We start from the raw sequence: 21,222 nt of genomic DNA, 5'->3' as shown, positions 1-21,222 counted from the left end.
GCAGAGATTGGTAAAAGCTCCGGTGTTAGTGCTTCCAGATGACCAGGGAAACTTTGTGATATTCAGTGATGCTTCACATAAGGGTTTGGGCTGTGTGTTAATGCAACACAGTAAGGTGATCACGTATACGTCAAGACAGTTGAAACCGCATGAGTTGAAGTACCCGACGCATGACTTGGAACTAGCCGCCATAGTAGTCGCACTTAAGATTTGGAGACATTACCTCTACAGAGAGAAGTGTGAAATCTACACAGATCACAAGAGTTTAAAGTACATTTTCACTCAGAAGGAGCTCAATATGAGGCAAAGGAGATGGTTGGAATTGATCAAGGACTACGATTGCTCGATAAGTTACCATCCCGGAAAGGCGAATGTTGTGGCCGATGCACTAAGCAGAAAAGAGAGATTGAATATGATGGCAACACCAAAGGAATTATCTGAAGAGATTAAGAAATTCAGATTAGAACTTTGTAATTATGGAATGGTTGAAGAAGTTTGTCGTGTAATGACTTTTCAGCCAACACTAGTGGAAAAGATAAAGAAATGTCAAGAAAAAGTAATGGAGAAAGAGAAGAATCAGTTAACTGGAGAGGAGATTAATACTCAAAGGGATGAGCAAGGGATACTAAGGTTTTCCTCAAGAATTTGGATTCCTCATGTACCTGAATTGAAGAATAAGATCCTACAAGAAGCCCACAATTCAAGATTTTCAATCCACCCGGGAAGCACCAAGATGTATCGAGACTTAAAGCAGAACTTTTGGTGGCCAAATATGAAGCGAGACGTGGCAGAATGGGTTGCAAAGTGTTATACTTGTCAAAAGGTGAAGGTAGAACATCAATGACCAAGCGGATTAATTCAGCCCCTAAAGATTTCAGAATGGAAATGGGAAAATATTGCTATGGATTTTATAGTGGGACTACCACGAATGAAATCCGGTCATGTTGCTATATGGGTTATAGTTGATCGTCTTACGAAGTCGGCGCATTTCCTTCCAATTAACGAGAAGTCATCATTGGACAAATTGGTTCATCTGTATGTGCCTGAAATCGTACTAAGGCATGGAGTACCCGTATCAATAGTTTCAGATAGAGATCCCCGATTTAACTCGAGATTCTGGAAGCAATTTCAGGAATGTCTTGGCACGAAGTTGAATATGAGCACGGCATACCACCCGCAGACTGATGGTCAGAGTGAAAGGACAATTCAAACAATCGAAGACATGTTGCACAGTTGTGCAATCGATTTTGCAGGAAGTTGGGATGACCACTTGCCATTGATTGAATTATCTTACAACAATAGCTATCATTCCAGTATCGGCATGCCACCATACGAAGCTTTGTACGGGCGAAAATGTAGATCACTAACAAGTTGGGATGAAGTAGGAGAAGGAAGAATTCTCGGCTCGGAATTGGTACAACAGTTGCATGACACAGTCAAGTTAATTCAGAAAAGGTTACTTGCTGCTCAAGATAGACAGAGGAAGTATGCGGATCCAGCGCGTAAGGATGTTCGATACCAAGTTGGTGAAGCTGTTTTGCTGAAGGTGTCACCAAGAAAAGGGTTGTCTAGATTTGGCAAGAAAGGGAAGTTAGCACCTAGATATATAGGTCCTTTTGAAATTTTGAGTCAAGTAGGGAAGGTGGCCTACGAGTTGGCCTTACCACCTCAGTATCAGCATGTGCATAATGTGTTCCATATGTCGTTGCTTAAGAAGTATAATCCTGACGCTAGCCATGTGATAGAATATGAACTTGTAGAAATTCAGGCAGACCTGTCATTTGTGGAGCAACCTATCAAAATACTCGACTTGCAAGAGAAGAGTCTTAGGAATAAGACAGTAAAGTTAGTAAAAGTACTTTGGAGGAACCCCAAGGTCGAAGAATCAACTTGGGAGTTAGAGTCTGATATGCGTTCCCGGTATCCTCATCTGTTCTCTTAGATTCTGGGGACAGAATCCCTTAAGGGGGAGAGGATGTTACGACCGGCATTTTATGAAATATTATACGTGGACTTTGTGTGATATTAAAGCCGTAAGTGAATATACTTAATGGTTGTACCTTGTGTGAATGAAAAATTTCTGCATTTTAAATTTGCTTTATGTAGTATATGATTTTTCAAAGCAAGAGTTTATTTATTTCCTTTATTTTTAATTTATAAGGAATATTCTAAACCTTGGAGAAAATTTCTTTTAAAAGTTATTTTATTCACAAATTTCAAAAGTGATTTTATAAAATTTCTAAAAATCCAAGTTATTTTATGGTATAAATTTTATATTTTTTGAACTTGTATTTTATTTTATAAAAATAAATCTTTACAAATTTTATTGGTTATAATTATCAAATTATATAAGAGACCTTGCATGCAAATCACCCTTCTATTCTCTCAAAGGGCAAATAAGACTTTTCCAACCCCACTAACTTATTTGATTATTACCAAATTACTACATTAGCCTTGCAAGCAAAATGGCCTAACTTTAGCTAAAGGACATTTTTGTAAGTTCTCACTTCCACTCATTATTTGTCAACCAAAAAATATAAAACAAAAGTTTAAGTGGGAGAAGTCATTCCACTCATTCCACACTCCAACACCCCACAAATTTTTCTCCTCCCCCCTCCCACCATTGCTCTCGGCCGAAGGCCTATTTCCCCACCCCTTTCAATTTTTCAATTCATTCTTCATCTTCCCAAGTGTAAATCTTCTACCTACATTCATCTTATATACTTTCCAAGTGTTTTGTGACTTGGAAGTTGAAGTTCCATGGATGCATGTGTAGTTCTTATGTGATCTCCAAAGAGAAACTCTTGATTCTTGTGAATTCAAGAGCTCTTCATGAGATATATTATGTATATGTGCTAACTATGTGTTTTATAGAGATATCATACTTTAAAATCCTTTCCATGCTACTGAAATTTCATTATATATTTATGTTTAGCCATGCATGCTAGTTTTAAGACATTAAAATGATGATCAACCATGTTTTGCATGCTACTCTTTTCGAAATCATGTTGTTATGTTTAAAAATCTATAAATTCGAAATATGTGTGCCTAAAATAGATTGTTTCTATGATAAATTTTTTATTAATAGTTAAAAGAAGTTATATTTCATGATTATTAAGGATGAGTAATAGGTGCAAGTCGATTTTGCAAAGCATTTAAAACTTTATGCCTAGCCGAAATCTTGTTATGTGTTTTCCATGAGTTGCATGTCATATTTTTTAGTTGCATGTTGTTAATTTTTGGGCATGGATGATCTCCCCTTCTGTTGAGACACTATTTTAGGACATTAAGACACTAGGTTTGCTTTGGAAAGAGTTGGGTGCTTGGTTTTTAAGTGGGAGTTAAGGTGGAAAGGGATTAGTTGGTGTTTTCATTTTTCCAGATTTGATGCACTAGTTTATGGGGAAGTTTGAATGAGAATTTGTTGTGCAATTTGAGGCCCAAGCCACCAGAAGTTATTATTGGGAGTATATAAAAGGTTTTAGGAGTTGGTTGGAGGTTTGCATGTCGTTTGGTTAGGTGCACAAGTAGAATCACAAAATCTGTCTAGCAGGAGACAGTTTTGTTGCAACTTAGAAATAGGGAGATTTGACCATGTAATGGGTAGGCCCTCATTAGGCCCTGTTGGGCCTTAGTTAGAGGGAGTGTCAGAGGAGTTTTTCCAGCCATAGTTCATAATATATGAGTTAGAACCATGTGTCACAAGTTAGTTCAAGTCAGGGCGTTTTCTGCCCAGGAAAACTGGGGAACCTTGGACTTTAAGCTTAGGCCCAAGAAGGCCCAAGCCAGGCCCTTGAGCCACATCAAGTTTGGGAGATGCCCTAAGGTCAGGAGAGTCTTGTGTGAAAGTTTTGAAGGAAAACTTGTAGTTTAAGAGTGTCTAATGCACTCAAGAAACCATAGTTGTCATTCTGAAATTTACACCAGTGAGCACTTTCACTTAACACATAGTTTTAGAACACTTAGGAGTGAGATCTAGGTTGACCACCATATTTGTAAGATAGTATAAGGTCAGTAGAGCAAAAGGCCCAAGTGAGGGTCAATAGGTCTTGGATAGTTTAGTAAAGGCACCTCGAGTTAGGAAGCCAAAATTAGAAGACGTTGTCTAGTTTAGCGACCAAGTGACTTAAGTTGGGGGATTGAGATCATCCAAGCCTAGTGTTGCATTATGGTGTATATGGTGTTATTTGGTATTAATATATGATATGTGAGTATATGTGGCTATATGTGTGCAATTATATTTATAAGGTGAATATAAATTAAGTGCATATAGGCCTAAGTGCCATCCGTGTTTAATTTTGGGTTGTAAATAGGTTAAGTTGGTGAGAATATATTATAATAAGGATTATTATTATTATTTATGTAGGATCTCGAGACGAGGGTAAACTTGCCATAAATGTAACACCCCCAAATCCGGGGTCGGGGATCCGGGTTGTCACGAGTTCCATTTCCCTTAATAACACCCAATCTTAATACACAATCAACTACTCTGTACTGTGACCCCACAATAAACACACACACCACAAGTTATAGTCTCAGAGATGGATATCCAAAAATAATCACAAGTCGTTTTATTCCACAATTATATTTCAATACACCTTAAAAAGGTTTCTGAATAGATTTACATTTCTTTGCCATTATTACAATTGATAAAGATACATAAGTCTGGTACATCAAAAGTTGAAAGCCTAGCCTATTGGTAGTTCCTACCTCAGCTACAGCGACATCAACGCCTATAGGAAACTACGGAATGTTTCCTAATCGCTTGCGAATCGGGAGCTTGGTCCTGTTCATCTTTTCTATCTGTTGTTGTGTGATGAAAGAAGAAAGCAAGGGTGAGCAGCAAGCCCACCAAAATAATTTGTATAATGATTAATAATATATGAGCCTTCTCATAGTACTCATGAAAGTCTTGGTCAAAAGAAATGAACCAAGTTGATATCTTAATGCGATGAAGTCGCAAAATATTCAGTATATATATATATATATACTTTTCAAAATATTGGAAGTCCTCTTCCATGCATAATATACACAGAGTTCCAGTTTATAACTGTATAAAAATATCGTTGCTAGGTGATCACATATATCTACCCTTGTCTCAACGTTTTTCTGAAAATCTTTGATATGCATAAGATAATCATTTACTAGATATAAGTTTAAAAGATGAAGTTACAAGATACTCCAATATACTTATATCTTTTCCAAATACTACTTGAACTACCACCGTTCAAGTTATAATTAGTTTCAAAAGTTCATCACACTGATGAGACTACAAGATAAGACATGAATAGATTCAATCTTTGAAATATTTTGAAGGAAATGAAGTTATGATATACTTCATTAAGTCCCGATATATATATATACACCTATATATATACATACGTTTCCTGAAAACCTCTGTCATGTAAAGTATGAACAGAATTATAATATCCAATAAATTTGGAAAGGAAAGAATTTTGGCATATACCTGATATCTTGCTGATCAGGCAAAGATACCAATAAGTAACCTTTTCTACTAGTAGATGGACGAATTCCCCACTGGTCATCACCCTGGTCGTAATAGGACCTTATGCTGGACTGCCACTCAGCCACTTATGCATTTGATGGACTCCCACTGAGCCACTTACACTATCATGGACGCCCACTGAGCCCATGTTGCTTATGCCGACTCGATAGATGGACTTACTTCCCAAACGTTGGGTAAGTAATCAATTCATTTACCAAAACAGCAACCTCGTTGCGAATATAAAATACACCACAGAGCCGGATCCCTCAGGTTTTGAGCGAGTATTTAAATCCCCTTTAAAAGGAAGATCTTAAATATAAAAATGAGTTTTGGGATCCGCTCTAACTTTTAAAAATCATTTTGAAGACTCGAAAACACTTTAAAGAGTGTTTGGAGTAAAGCTGATTTAATGAAGTAAATCAGTCCCCATATATTTTTAGAAAATGTCTGAATATTATTATTTAAATAGTATTCTCATAAAGATAATCCTTATAAAAATAATCGAAGTAGAAGTATTAAAACTTATACTTGAAATGGATATTAAATAACCAAAGATATACTTATATAAAAGTACTATCTTTATTTGAATAATCGAAAATAAGTTTGATTATTGACACCTTATTCTTTAATAAAATAAAGAATATATCTCAGCAAATAATCGGAGTCATAGATTCTCAAATGAATATTCAAATAATATTCAATAAATAAAATAAGCTGAGTCATAAGCCCTCGAATGAATATTCGAAATAATATTCAATAAATAAATAAGCTGAGTCATAAGCCCTCGAATGAATATTCGAAATAATATTCATTAAATAATAAGCTGAGTCATAATACCTCGAATGAATATTATAAATAATATTCATTAAATAAAATAAAGGAGTCATACATCCTCAAATGAATATCCAAGTAATATTCAATAAATAATATAAAGGAGTCATAAGTCCTCGAATGAATATTCAAGATAATATTCATTAATAAAATGAAGTTATCGAATAAACCTTATTCGATTAATAGTTTTAAAAACTATAACCATATATATATATATATATATGAATACATATATATATATATATTTACATATATACAAAATCTACTCGGGATCCTCGACTCCCGGTTTTAGAAAGTGTTTTCATCTTTTGGGTCCCTATAATAAGGGTATATGCAAATTACCGCTATCCTCTAGCATAGGTATTATCAATTGAACCAACAGATATATATGGCAAGAATACGAAACAGGCGTGCATATATATACCATATCAGCATGCTTCAATATCTCGCAACATTTGCTAATTAACCAACATGCATCTACTGCAAGATAATGCATATACATATATACATCACATCAACAGTATAACGGGTAGAAAACTTGCCTGAGCGACTTGGGGTTACGAATGGCTCGGGATGAGTCTGGTAACCTATAAACAACAAGTAAGTTGGAATTAAACCAAAGTCACTTGTAAATCTATACTCTAACCAACTCAGACTCTAACGATCGTTTTGCGCTTACTGATTCTCTTAAGTCACTCGAGTACCCTTGGCTCCACCATTTTTAATAAATTAACCATTACGAGTTTTAAAGCGATTCCTTCGCGAGTGTCTTACCAACTGCCTAACATTCTTACCATAATTGTTTCATACATTAATTAACCATTTTTGGTCTTTAACCTATGTTTCAAAGTAAGGCGAGGGGAAATGTTTCGTTCGCGAAACGCCGTTACTTGAAACAGTCGTTTCTCCTAAACCGTGCATCGGAATCAAATGAACTACATATCAAAACAAAGCTCATAACACGAACTATCTAGATATGGAAATGGTCATAATCTAGCAGGGGGTTCTCGGGTCCTAATGTTATGCACAAAAACAGTCTAAAGAAAACCGGACGTTACGACGGCTATGTTTACGTGATTTCCCAAATTTAAACCATTCAAAACCAACCACAATTCAACCCCAAATCAATCATACAACCAACATCCCTCCAAAACACATCATAACAGCCCCAACAAATCCACATTAATCATTTATACTTATTCCCCACATGAACTAAAAGCTTTACTTAGGTTCTTTAACTAATTATCAAGATTTACAACTCCACCAATACCACAAAACCAACTAATCTCTACAAACTCAACCAAACTTCAAACAATCAAGCATCATGCTTCACATATACTATATCAATCATATTCAATCCTAATTACTTAAAACTAAAGCTAGGGTTTGTAGTTTATACCTTCCTTGAAGAGTGGAGAATCAAGAGGATGGCTTGGAATCACCCTTAAAGTCCTTATCCAAGCTTAATCTAAACAAAACTTCAAGAACACAAATCTTAGTTCTTGAAAAACACTATTCACCATCTTCTTTCATGATTATAGAAAAAGATTGGCTTGGAATTAGAAGCTTAAACTTATAGGAAGTATGTAACTTAACTAGGAGAAGCTAGGATAATTACCTTGCTAAATAGTAAGTGGTGGAGCTTGGATCTTCAATTTCCTAAGAAAGAAGCCGAGAGCTTCAATGGAAAAAAGAGGGTTTTGTGTTTTGTTTGGTGAAATGAAATGTTTTGGCTTGGTTGGTTGCTTTTTGATTTGTTTTAGGTTAATTACCTAATTAACCTTGATTTTGTGTGGTTATAATTCAACCACACTTCCTTCCCTCCTATGTCATGCTTGTGTCATGCTATGATGTCATCTTTCCCTCCTTGTCCTCTTCTCATTGGTTGGGTGACATCATCCTCTCTAATCCCTTTGATTAACTTCCTAATTGTTTGCCTAATGACCGCTGATCTGTTATACGGTTCGCTTAACTTTCGTTTTCGTTTCTCGTTCGAGGGATCATACCCGGGATCTTATTACTTAGGTTCCCTTAACCTTTCTCAATACATTGTATTCCTTTTTATGATCCTCTCTTATAATCCTCTAATTTAAATCCTTTTGATCCTGTTACCTTTTTCTCAATTATTTCCGTATCTAGTGGATTTCTGGGAAAAATCAAAGTGTTCGGATTTGGATTCTGACGATCTTTACATACACTTATATCCCATATAAAGTACTAATAAAATCTCAGAATATCCATATCAGAACCCCTACATAGTGTGGCATGAAAAGTTTTCTCATTCAGCAAAAACACTATTCATAAGGGTTTCAAAATTTCCCAAAAATTGGGGTTATTACAGTCTCCCCTCCTTAAAAGGATTCCGTCCCGGAATCAGATAGAAAATGAATAGGGATACTCTCTTAGCATTGCACTTTCTAACTCTCGAGTAAATTTTCCCACATTATGGTCCTACCACCAAACTCTGCCTAGTTTGATAACCCTTCTCCTAAGCACTTGTTCCTTTTCCCTCTATAACCCTTCCTGGTTGCTCCATATAGGTTACGTCGGGTTGCATGTCTATGCGCTCATATGCCCCTATTTATCTGGCATCCGAATTACACTTCCTTAACATTGATACGTGGAACACGCTATGAACTTGCTACATGTTCGGGGTTAGGGCTAGCTCCTATGCTAACTTCCCAATACGTCTTAATATATCCAAGGGTCCAACAATTCGTGGGCTTAGCTTTCCTTTCTTTCCGAACCTCATCCATCCTTTCCAAGGCTTTCCAAGGGGATACCTTTAAGAACACTAGGTCCCCTACTTCCTATTCTTTGTCCTTTCGTGTCAAGTCAACATACTTCTTATGTCCATCTTGGCTACTACCAGCCATCCTCTGATTAGATCTATTATATCCTTGGTCCTTTGGACTACTGTGGGTCCGAGCATCTTGCGCTCTACAACTTCATCCTAATATAAGGGAAATCGACATTGTCTTCCCTCAAAATCTCATAAGACGATATCTCAATACTGACATATGATCTATTGTCGTAAGAAAACTAAATCTGTGTTAAGTGATCATTCTAATTTCTTTCAAGTCTATTGCACAAACTCTCATTATAGCTTTTAGCATTAGAGCTTTTGCTTCTCAATACCCATTCTTTTCCAGTTCGTAATCGCTACTACCTTCCGTTCCTAATATTATACTGGTTATACTTTTGCTCGTTAGCGTTCTATAACCTTTTAATAACCACGTCAACCTTAGTATCACGAATGTGTTTCCATTCCGAATACTACCATAACTTTACTACTCCTTTTTCAGCTGTTTCTATTTCCCAAAGTTTGATCAATCATATAGAAGTAAAAGAATTTATTGAGAGATCACTATGATCATGAACACTTGTTATATCGCATAGTTAGTACAGAAGGTGGCCAGCCTTTAGTACTTGACAAGCAATTAAACAATAGATGGTATCCTACTAGGCTTCTATCACACAAATAGATAGTCATTCGGCAATACCTCCCCTTTCTGGAAGGGTTGTTCTTCTCAGCTTACATGAAATGAAAAGAAGAGAAAAGAACGAATTGAAGAGAATTGTATATATGAAAAAAATACACTGCCACAAAATATCTGGCTTGGAACCTACCTCTGAACTATAGAGGTTTGTCATAGGAGAACAAAACATATATGTATTTATATCAACATCAAGTATTATAGCATCGCATTTCACATGCCTAAATATTTTCGCCATTCCGTCCATCATTCTATGGACCCATGCTCTTCCTCGAGCTTATACACAATCACCTTTGAAACTCCCTCGACATCGAAAATCGAATCTGGGATCTCATTCTAGACATCATCGTTACTAGAATTCTATGCTTGCACCGCAACCTTCCTCATATAGTAATACGACTCTCTTTTCATAAGAAGGAATAAATATTCAATAGGTAGATACTCTACTTAATTAGTCTATCAATGATAACTTATACATTACCACGACCCGATTAATGGTACTCAATCTCAACATCCATTCTAATAAATCTCTCATGGTTGTAATCAGCTCATTACTCGCAGAATCATTGCTGCATTACAATGGTCCACCACTGACCTACTGTCGTCATTCACTTTCCATGAAATCTTAATATCTAACCATACGGAGTCCATACATGTCGTATCAAATCCTTCTAAGGAGGTAACATAATCACCATTCATGATTCATGAAGAACACTCCTTATCCTGCCATACATACATGACATGAAGCAGATAAAATTACAGAAGAGTTTCAATCAAAGCAACGATAGCAGGTTAATACCATTCTTAATCATATGCCTTCGATAGAAGACTTAACTCAAAGGTTCGTCTAGTCCTTTTTGAAATATTGTCCTGGATTATTCTCAAGATAGTACCTTCTGAGATAGATAGCCCGCTCATGGCGATTACACGAATTAAACCTTCACCAACTACTATTACGGTTGGGTATTGCACAGTCATCAGAAGGAATGTCAATCTTCCAAACCATAATACAACCTGCATAGCTTTAACCATCATCATTGTATTCTTTTGGCACAAGCGCCTATAATTATCCTCTTACCTTTAAGGTGTCGGCCACCTCTTTGGCCTTTCCTGATAGTAAAATTTCCTTACAGTCAATGTCATTTTAACCACCTCCAAATAAATTTTCTACCTTATTTCAATCACAGCTTATGTGAAGATGTTTTCCTTAAAATCTGATGAGTAAAAAAAAATTACCATTTTTCCATAAGTTATTGCCTCAGTCTTTAGAGGTTAATCACTGTCATGACTGACTCTCAATCATAATTAGAACATCTTTTATCTTAAGTCCTAATTGCCCTGAACAATTTCGACCATTACTGGTTCGATCCATACCTTCTCGTGGTTTAACACGTGCCTCACTTGGCATCAATATAATTACGTCATATTTCCTTTATCAACATTTCTATTCTTGAAAATTTTGAATTTTACCTTTCTCCTTGTAACACCTCTAAGGTTATCCTTGAATCGTTCCTCCTGTATTCCCTAGATACAGGGCATATCAAAATACCATTTACTAATATTAAAACCATTGTCTATATACTTCTGAAAAATTTCTCCACTGATCCTTAAAGGTCGTTATTACCTTAATCCTTTCCAAATCATACTGTCAAAACTCATACTGTCCCTATTAAGGGTGAAATGCCAACCTTTATGCATTCCCCTAGGATTCATTTTAAGTTACCGATGTTCTATTCTTAATTCCACCTTTAAAAGGTACCTGCATCCTTCCATGGATAAATCAAGTCATATATCCCTGATAAGGGTGTCTTATTCAATCATTCCCACCTCGATAGTATATGCCTAATTTCACAATAACATCTGTATACAAAATGAGGTTAATCAAAATGGCCTCCAAAAGATAACAACGGTTATCCGCTTTTCTTGCCTAATCTGGTAACGATAACAAGGATGTTCTGGAAGATATTGGTCGTGTTCAATGTGAACTTCTTCTTAATAATTCCTTATTTACTTTTGTTGTTTATCTCAACAGTCACCTCAATGTTGGGATATCTTTCATATCTGGCGTCTCCCTTTCTGGGTATCGTGCCACCGGTCTTACACTTCACCTTCTTGAAGGTCACTTCCTTCATCCAATTTTCTTAATTTCTTACTTTCTTGTCTCCTCAGTCTATCCGCGTCTCATTATTTATCCTTCGAATTATCTCAAGGTTTCCTCGAATCTTCCCAACTTACAGGGGATAAAATATATGTATCTCTTATGCCCTCAACCATCAATTTTAACTCATGGTGAATCACCCTCGTCCTGACGATTACATACTCTTCTATTTCTATTTCTACGAGTCTTTAGGGTTTCCTCATACCCAACTCCCTTATCATTCCTCAAACTCTATTGCCGTTATATTCCTTTCCACCTTAATTTCTTTTTATTTTCCTTTCTCTTATCATTATTTCATGAACCCACTAATCATTGACTTCAAGCATCACATCGTTCTGGGATTCTTGTCATCAGAACGAATCTTGACAACTTTTACAACTTAGCTTCATATTTCATCATACTCGTCCGCCTTTGTTCTGACTCTAAAGCTTTTACACTATCTCCACAACCTTGGGAATTACTTTCCCGAAAACAATTGACTGAACTTTAATCAGTTTATTCTAACCTCTGGCTCCGTGCCTTTCTTGGTCTTTCACCAGCGGGTGGCCTCTCTCTTAGGAGGGTAAGTGATAAAACAGTCTTTTATGATTCGTCCATCATTTAGAATCTCAAATGATTCCTATATTTCCTTTAGCGAGGTTCTTGCCTCGACTGGTTCAGCTTGTTCCTTGGAACTCTAAGGGCTTAGCGACTTAAAGGCCCTGAAAGAATTTCTCACCGCATTGTTTCCTCAAGGTGGTGGTTGGGGATAGTAGTCTAAGTTCTTTTTAGACAGGTCCATAAATTACCGTATAGGAGTACCGTCTCGGGTCTCCCTTCCTTACTCGTCTTTCTGTTTCCTTAGTATAAAATGTTTCATCCTTCTCCCATACTTGGGGTTATCTTATACGTTAAAATCCTCATTTTCCACTTCATTATGTTATGGGTTCCTTCTATCTTGATGGCGTCCTCCCTGACTATCACATTCAGGGTTTGCCCTAAATCTTATTCCTCAAACTAGCTTTCATCTAAGATCTCATCTTTAAGCTCTTGAACATTTGGAACCCAAATTCTGTAGGAATACCTCATTATTCCCTTATCATCTTTCTCGGTATTAATCTTTTATCTAATTGTTAGCTCTCTGCCTTCATTCATCACTTTTTCTGGCACAATATGTTCTCTTCCGATAATTCAGACTGTATTGCAATATCAAACATCTTTTCGGTACCGGCTCCGGTTACCTTCACTTCTATTTCCATTTTCTCAAAATCTCTTATAAACTCTCTCAAAGACATGATCATCTTGAGTCTCTCCTTTTTACTAAGGGCATCAGCCACCACATGGGCTTTCCCCGAATGATACAGAATCTCCCAATCATAATTCTTAATTAGCTCTAACCGCCTCCTCGGGCGTATGTTGAGCTCTTTCTACGTAAAAATGTACTAGAGCTCCTATGGTTTGTGAATCTCGCACTTCTCTCCATACAAGTAGTGCCTCCAATCTTTAGGGCAAAACTATTGCCATGAGCCCAAGCTCATAGGTGGGGATATCGAATTTTATATTCCCTTAATTATCTTGACGCGTACGCGATTACCTTGTTATGTTGTATAAGAAGCACCCTAATTCCTTATACGAAGCGTCAATACAAATCACAAAATCTCCTTTTTCCATCCGACAATGCCAACATAGGGGCCGTCACCAATCTTTGCTTCAGTTCTTGAAAGTTATTCTAGCATTTCTCTGTCCATTCGAACTTTTCAGTCTTACGAGTAAGCCGCGTTAAAGGGGGCTACTATCTTTACAAACTTGAACGAACCTCCGGTAGTGACCGACCAATCCTACCTCTGGTAGTCGACCTAACCATGGTCATCAATTCCTCAGTGGTCCTTTATTCATTCTTGTCAGGATCCTCCATGGGATCCTCCTCAGCAACTATCCCTTCTAGGACAACATCCTCAACCGCTATATCCTCAATATGAACATCATCCGATCCCGCATTAGGACGCTCTATCGGATCCATAATCTGATCTCTAATAAGTAATAAACATCATCGCACTGTTACTCCTCTACCTCAGGGTTCGGAGTCCCGCTACTATATACGATAACGAACTACGCTACTATCACGATATTTATAAGGGTTCCCATAAGGGTTTTAACTGTCAGTGCTACGTTAGGTAGCCCGACTATGAACTTGGCAAGAGTTCTTATTATCTTAGTGAACTTATTATCTTAACATCACATCATTTCTGAGGTTTATAACGCTTAGCTCTGATACCACTTCTGTAACACCCCCAAATCCGGGGTCGGGGATCCGGGTTGTCACGAGTTCCATTTCCCTTAATAACACCCAATCTTAATACACAATCAACTACTCTGTACTGTGACCCCACAATAAACACACATACCACAAGTTATAGTCTCAGAGATGGATATCCAAAAATAATCACAAGTCGTTTTATTCCACAATTATATGTCAATACACCTTAAAAAGGTTTCTAAATAGATTTACATTTATTTGCCATTATTACAATTGATAAAGATACATAAGTCTGGTACATCAAAAGTTGAAAGCCTAGCCTATTGGTAGTTCCTACCTCAGCTACAGCGACATCAACGCCTATAGGAAACTGCGAAACATTTCCTAATCGCTTACGAATCGGGAGCTTGGTCCTGTTCATCTTTTCTATCTGTTGTTGTGTGATGAAAGAAGAAAGCAAGGGTGAGCAGCATGCCCACCAAAATAATTTGTATAATGATTAATAATATATGAGCCTTCTCATAGTACTCATGAAAGTCTTGGTCAAAAGAAATGAACCAAGTTAATATCTTAATGCAATGAAGTCGCAAAATATTCAGTATATATATATATATATAATTTTCAAAATATTGGAAGTCCTCTTCCATGCATAATATACACAGAGTTCCGGTTTATAACTGTATAAAAATATCGTTGCAAGGTGATCACATATATCTACCCTTGTCTCAACGTTTTTCTGAAAATCTTTGATATGCATAAGATAATCATTTACTAGATATAAGTTTAAAAGATGAAGTTACAAGATACTCCAATATACTTATATCTTTTCCAAATACTACTTGAACTACCACCGTTCAAGTTATAATTAGTTTCAAAAGTTCATCACACTGATGAGACTACAAGATAAGACTTGAATAGATTCAATCTTTGAAATATTTTGAAGGAAATGAAGTTATGATATACTTCATTAAGTCCTGATATATATATACACCTATATATATACATATGTTTCCTGAAAACCTCTGTCATGTAAAGTATGAACAGAATTGCAATATCCAATAAATTTGGAAAGGAAAGAATTTTGGCATAAACCTGATATCTTGCTGATCAGGCAAAGATACCAATAAGTAACCTTTTCTACTAGTAGATGGACGAATTCCCCACTGGTCATCACCCTGGTCGCAATAGGACCTTATGCTGGACTGCCACTCAGCCACTTATGCATTTGATGGACTCCCACTGAGCCACTTACACTATCATGGACGCCCACTGAGCCCATGTTGCTTATGCCGACTCGATAGATGAACTTACTTCCCGAACGTTGGGTAAGTAATTAATTCATTTACCAAAACAGCAACCTCGTTGCGAATATAAAATACACCACAGAGCCGGATCCCTCAGGTTTTGAGCGAGTATTTAAATCCCCTTTAAAAGGAAGATCTTAAATATAAAAATGAGTTTTGGGATCCGCTCTAACTTTTAAAAATCATTTTGAAGACTCGAAAACACTTTAAAGAGTGTTTGGAGTAAAGCTGATTTAATGAAGTAAATCAGTCCCCATATATTTTTAGAAAATGTCTGAATATTATTATTTAAATAATATTCTCATAAAGATAATCCTTATAAAAATAATCGAAGTAGAAGTATTAAAACTTATACTTGAAATGGATATTAAATAACCAAAGATATACTTATATAAAAGTACTATCTTTATTTGAATAATCGAAAATAAGTTTGATTATTGACACCTTATTCTTTAATAAAATAAAGAATATATCTCAGCAAATAATCGGAGTCATAGATCCTCAAATGAATATTCAAATAATATTCAATAAATAAAATAAGCTGAGTCATAAGCCCTCGAATGAATATTCGAAATAATATTCAATAAATAAATAAGCTGAGTCATAAGCCCTCGAATGAATATTCGAAATAATATTCATTAGATAATAAGCTGAGTCATAATACCTCGAATGAATATTATAAATAATATTCATTAAATAAAATAAAGGAGTCATACATCCTCAAATGAATATCCAAGTAATATTCAATAAATAATAGTAATATCCAAGTAATATTCAAGATAATATTCATTAATAAAATAAAGTTATCGAATAAACCTTATTCGATTAATAGTTTTGAAAACTATAACCATATATATATATATGAATACATATATATATATATACATATATACAAAATCTACTCGGGATCCTCGACTCCCGGTTTTAGAAAGTGTTTTCATCTTTTGGGTCCCTATAATAAGGGTATATGCAAATTACCGCTATCCTCTAGCATAGGTATTATCAATTGAACCAACAGATATATATGGCAAGAATACGAAACAGGCGTGCATATATATATACCATATCAGCATCATCCCTCCAACCACAATTCAACCATTCAAAACCAACCACAATTCAACCCCAAATCAATCATACAACCAACATCCCTCCAAACCACATCATAACAGCCCCAACAAATCCACATTAACCATTTATACTTATTCCCCACATGAACTAAAAGCTTTACTTAGGTTCTTTAACTAATTATCAAGATTTACAACTCCACCAATACCACAAAACCAACTAATCTCTACAAACTCAACCAAACTTCAAACAATCAAGCATCATGCTTCACATATACTATATCAATCATATTCAATCCTAATTACTTAAAACTAAAGCTAGGGTTTGTAGTTTATACCTTCCTTGGAGAGTGGAGAATCAAGAGGATGGCTTGGAATCACCCTTAAAGTCCTTATCCAAGCTTAATCTAAACAAAACTTCAAGAACACAAATCTTAGTTCTTGAAAAACACTATTCACCATCTTCTTTCATGATTATAGAAAAAGATTGGCTTGGAATTAGAAGCTTAAACTTATAGGAAGTATGTAACTTAACTAGGAGAAGCTAGGATAATTACCTTGCTAAATAGTAAGTGGTGGAGCTTGGATCTTCAATTTCCTAAGAAAGAAGCCGAGAGCTTCAATGGAAAAAAGAGGGTTTTGTGTTTTGTTTGGTGAAATGAAATGTTTTGGCTTGGTTGGTTGCTTTTTGATTTGTTTTAGGTTAATTACCTAATTAACCTTGATTTTGTGTGGTTATAATTCAACCACACTTCCTTCCCTCCTATGTCACGCTTGTGTCATGCTATGATGTCATCTTTCCCTCCTTGTCCTCTTCTCATTGGTTGGGTGACATCATCCTCTCTAATCCCTTTGATTAACTTCCTAATTGTTTGCCTAATGACCGCTGATCTGTTATACGGTTCGCTTAACTTTCGTTTTCGTTTCTCGTTTGAGGGATCATACCCGGGATCTTATTACTTAGGTTCCCTTAACCTTTCTCAATACATTGTATTCCTTTTTATGATCCTCTCTTATAATCCTTTAATTTAAATCCTTTTGATCCTGTTACCTTTTTCTCAATTATTTCCATATCTAGTGGATTTCCGGGAAAAATCAAAGTGTTCGGATTTGGATTCTGACGATCTTTACATACACTTATATCCCATATAAAGTACTAATAAAATCTCAGAATATCCATATCAGAACCCCTACATAGTGTGGCATGAAAAGTTTTCTCATTCAGCAAAAACACTATTCATAAGGGTTTCAAAATTTCCCAAAAATTGGGGTTATTACAATAAAGGTCGAGTGAAGCTTCCAGTTGCTCCTACCGGTCAGACCAGACTAGCCTTTTTCAAGGCAAGTGATTCAACCTGTCTTTCGTATTCACTGTAAATAGTTCATATATATCGATGCAATTATCCTGAGTCATTTTGATATATTTAAATCAAGCGTATCTTTTGTTTATCTTTGAATCATATAAAAATGCCATGAACCCACGAGTACGTAATGCAAGTAGTTCAAAAGTCATATCATGATAGTATATTAAAGTAATTTGAATGCCATGATAAAATAAAGGGTTGTTATAATACTTGATTGATCCTCTTGATTAACATGCTAACGATCCCTAAAGTGCTGATATCTCACCCTGATGCTTGAACCCCTATAGAAACTGCACCTTGATACCTAAAAGCCAGATATTTATCAAAGTTGTTCCTCATTGATTGATACCCCTCTTTCTTATCCTAAAGCTTAACAATTCTGATATATCCTGAGTTAAAGATCATTCTTCATACCTTAACACCCTTAGTATTCATGAAGCTTATCTTCTTGATGATCTAGCACTTGCACCTTGACGAGAAACCATTGCTTTAAGCCTAGTTTGGCACTACCCCTCCATAATATCCAATAGCCTCACTAAATTTCCTTGTCCAAGTTATATATGAAATCCTTTTAGTTACCCTAATAAAGTAAACTTTAGTGGATCATGGCCTTGAGATTTAGTACCATATTTCCCGTGTTTCGAGTTGTTCTATAATTCCTTGATAAAAATGTTTACTGTTAAAAGAGATTTTGGTCATAAATCGGCATCAGTTTTTGAAATAAATAAAATGTGGATTTTCAGTCCCAAAGGGGTATAAATGTTTTCTTTGAATAGTGGATCTGGAGTGAGACACGAGTCCTTTCCACACTTATATTAGGCTTAAAAGTTGCTTAGGGATCCCATTAATGTTTTAGAACCCAGCGAGGTTCGGGATTACTTCGCGGCTGATCACCGGCTGTAATCCGTAGCGTCATAAAATGATTTTGATTAAGATATGATTTTGAAATTGTTTTGATACAAGCAAAATGATGCCATCACCCATAGTTTTATCTCTCGTTATCATTGGTTATGTCTTCCCATTGTCATTCTTTAATGTATATCTCAATTTGTGTTTTGTATTGTACTGTTTAGTACTTGTTGAGCATTTGGCTCACTCCTTGCTTTACCCTGATATTACAGCTAGCAGTTATGGTTAGATTCAAGCAGACCGCCCGTAAGACCTGTGATGCTGATGCTTATGTTCGAGCTCAGGTAGAATAAGAGATAGTAGTTTTGTGTGAGGACTCGATATTTAAATCAGTTGTAATAGATGGTAGTGTTGGGCTGTTCCACACCCTAAACTGTAAGATCTTGGAGTTGGTTATGTTTACTTCTTTTTAAAATTTTGTAATAGTTATATTTAATTTGCTGTTTAAGTTGGGGGCGTGACATGTCTAGTCGATACGTTTATCCTTATTGTCTACCCACCCGTTAATAACAGACACGGGTCATATTTTAATCAGATAGCGTTTAAAAGACACGTTGACTCATAAATCACATAACATGTTCTCATAAGGCACATAATCATGTTATTCATATAACACGTCGTCTAATAATTCATGTAACACATAAGTTGAATAGCCAAAAGATAGGCCTCGATACTTTTAGAATTGAAATCGAGCCAAAAGAGGTATTTATCGATCAATAGTTGACTCAGAATGATTCGCAAAACTAATGATCTTTTGATACAAAAGAATTTAGGCTTCGAAAGTATTTTTATGGGAAGCGGAATATTTTCTGAGTCTAGAGGCGTTCGATTCGTATTAAACGGACGAACGGTCTATTTAATATGAATTAAATAAGAATAATTCAATTAATGATAATATTAATTGAATTTTAAATACCTTTATACAATTTTTCAAAACTTAAAATAATTTTTAAATCATTATTTGGCTTAATTATAAATAATTATATTTTATTTACTTAGTTAAAGATAAAATTAATCAATTAATGAATTAATTAATTAATTAAATCCATAAATAAATAATACAAATAATTAAATCAAACTTAGATTTTTAGAAATAATAAAATAAATAAAATTTTGGAACTTAAAATAATTCAGTTAATTATTAAAATTAACTAACTACATTAATTTTAAATTAGAAATGATTTTTAAAAATTAAAAGAAATGAATTTTGAATTAAAAATTAAAAAATATATGATTTTTGAATTAGTTTTAAAAGAAAATCTATAGAAATAGATTAATAAAATTGAAATAGGGGAAAAGAGGATTGAAAGCGGGTCTGAATTAAAACCCGTGGTTAAAAATCGGGACGGGTGGAGTTCCTGGGTGGCCGCAGAAGACCAACAGAACCGGTGGAAGGTTCACCCGAATCTGGGTTTGCCCCAGAAACCGGCAGCCTCGCCGGAACCGGCGAATCTCCAATCAGGCCCCAAATCACGGCGATTTTCTACGGTTTTTGATTGAATAACTTGCAAATCAGTCCAGCTACTTCATTAACATCACAACATCAACACAACTTCCTGGAAACTCAATTTCCGGCTAAACCAACGAAGACCACCGACAAGTTCCGGCCGAAAACCAACCTCAATCATTTCTCAATCAAAATTAATGAGTTATATACGAAATTAAAGCTTATTTCATATAAAAACTATCCATGGCATCCTAATCATGTAACAATTAAATTGTAACTCAGAAAATCAAAACTAAAATTATTCAAAACCATATAGCTCGACTTAATACCTCCAGGGGTTATATTTACTAATTCTATATACCAATCAATTGCAAATTCAATGATAAATCTTATTTAAGCATCAAAACCATCAAATGATACATAAATCAAAAACCCCCAATTTCGAACATAAACCCTAAAATCGAATTTCAAAAATTACTGATCAGAGGTACCTTTTGATGGTATAAACTTGTAGAGCTCCTCGAGAGCTTCGATTTGGTTACAAACACGACCTAATTTGGTTTCCAGATCAGGCCAAAATCATGCTTTGATTCTCAAGAACATTCAAAGACGAATTTTAGGGAATTTTCTGATTTTTATTTAATAAAATAATAAGTAAATGGTATTTATAGTCATATAGAAATTAATATTCGTTTGATCGTATTGGATCGAAAAATAGGTTATTTAGCCGCTAAGTAACTGTAAAACGATCCAATTTGATACATGTTTTGAATAATGATCAAAATTGGGCTTTTTATAAAACACTTTATACGAAAATAATGTAATATTATCCCGTATTTTAAGAATAGGGGTTTTTATGATTTATAGAAATGATTATCGTATCGAAAATTTTACGTCGGGCCGCGC

The sequence above is a fragment of the Apium graveolens genome, chromosome 8 (assembly GCF_009905375.1).
Source record: "Apium graveolens cultivar Ventura chromosome 8, ASM990537v1, whole genome shotgun sequence".
Classification (NCBI taxonomy): Eukaryota; Viridiplantae; Streptophyta; class Magnoliopsida; order Apiales; family Apiaceae; genus Apium; species Apium graveolens.
The sequence above is the reverse complement of the archived record's forward strand: the minus strand, read 5'-3'. Positions refer to the sequence as shown.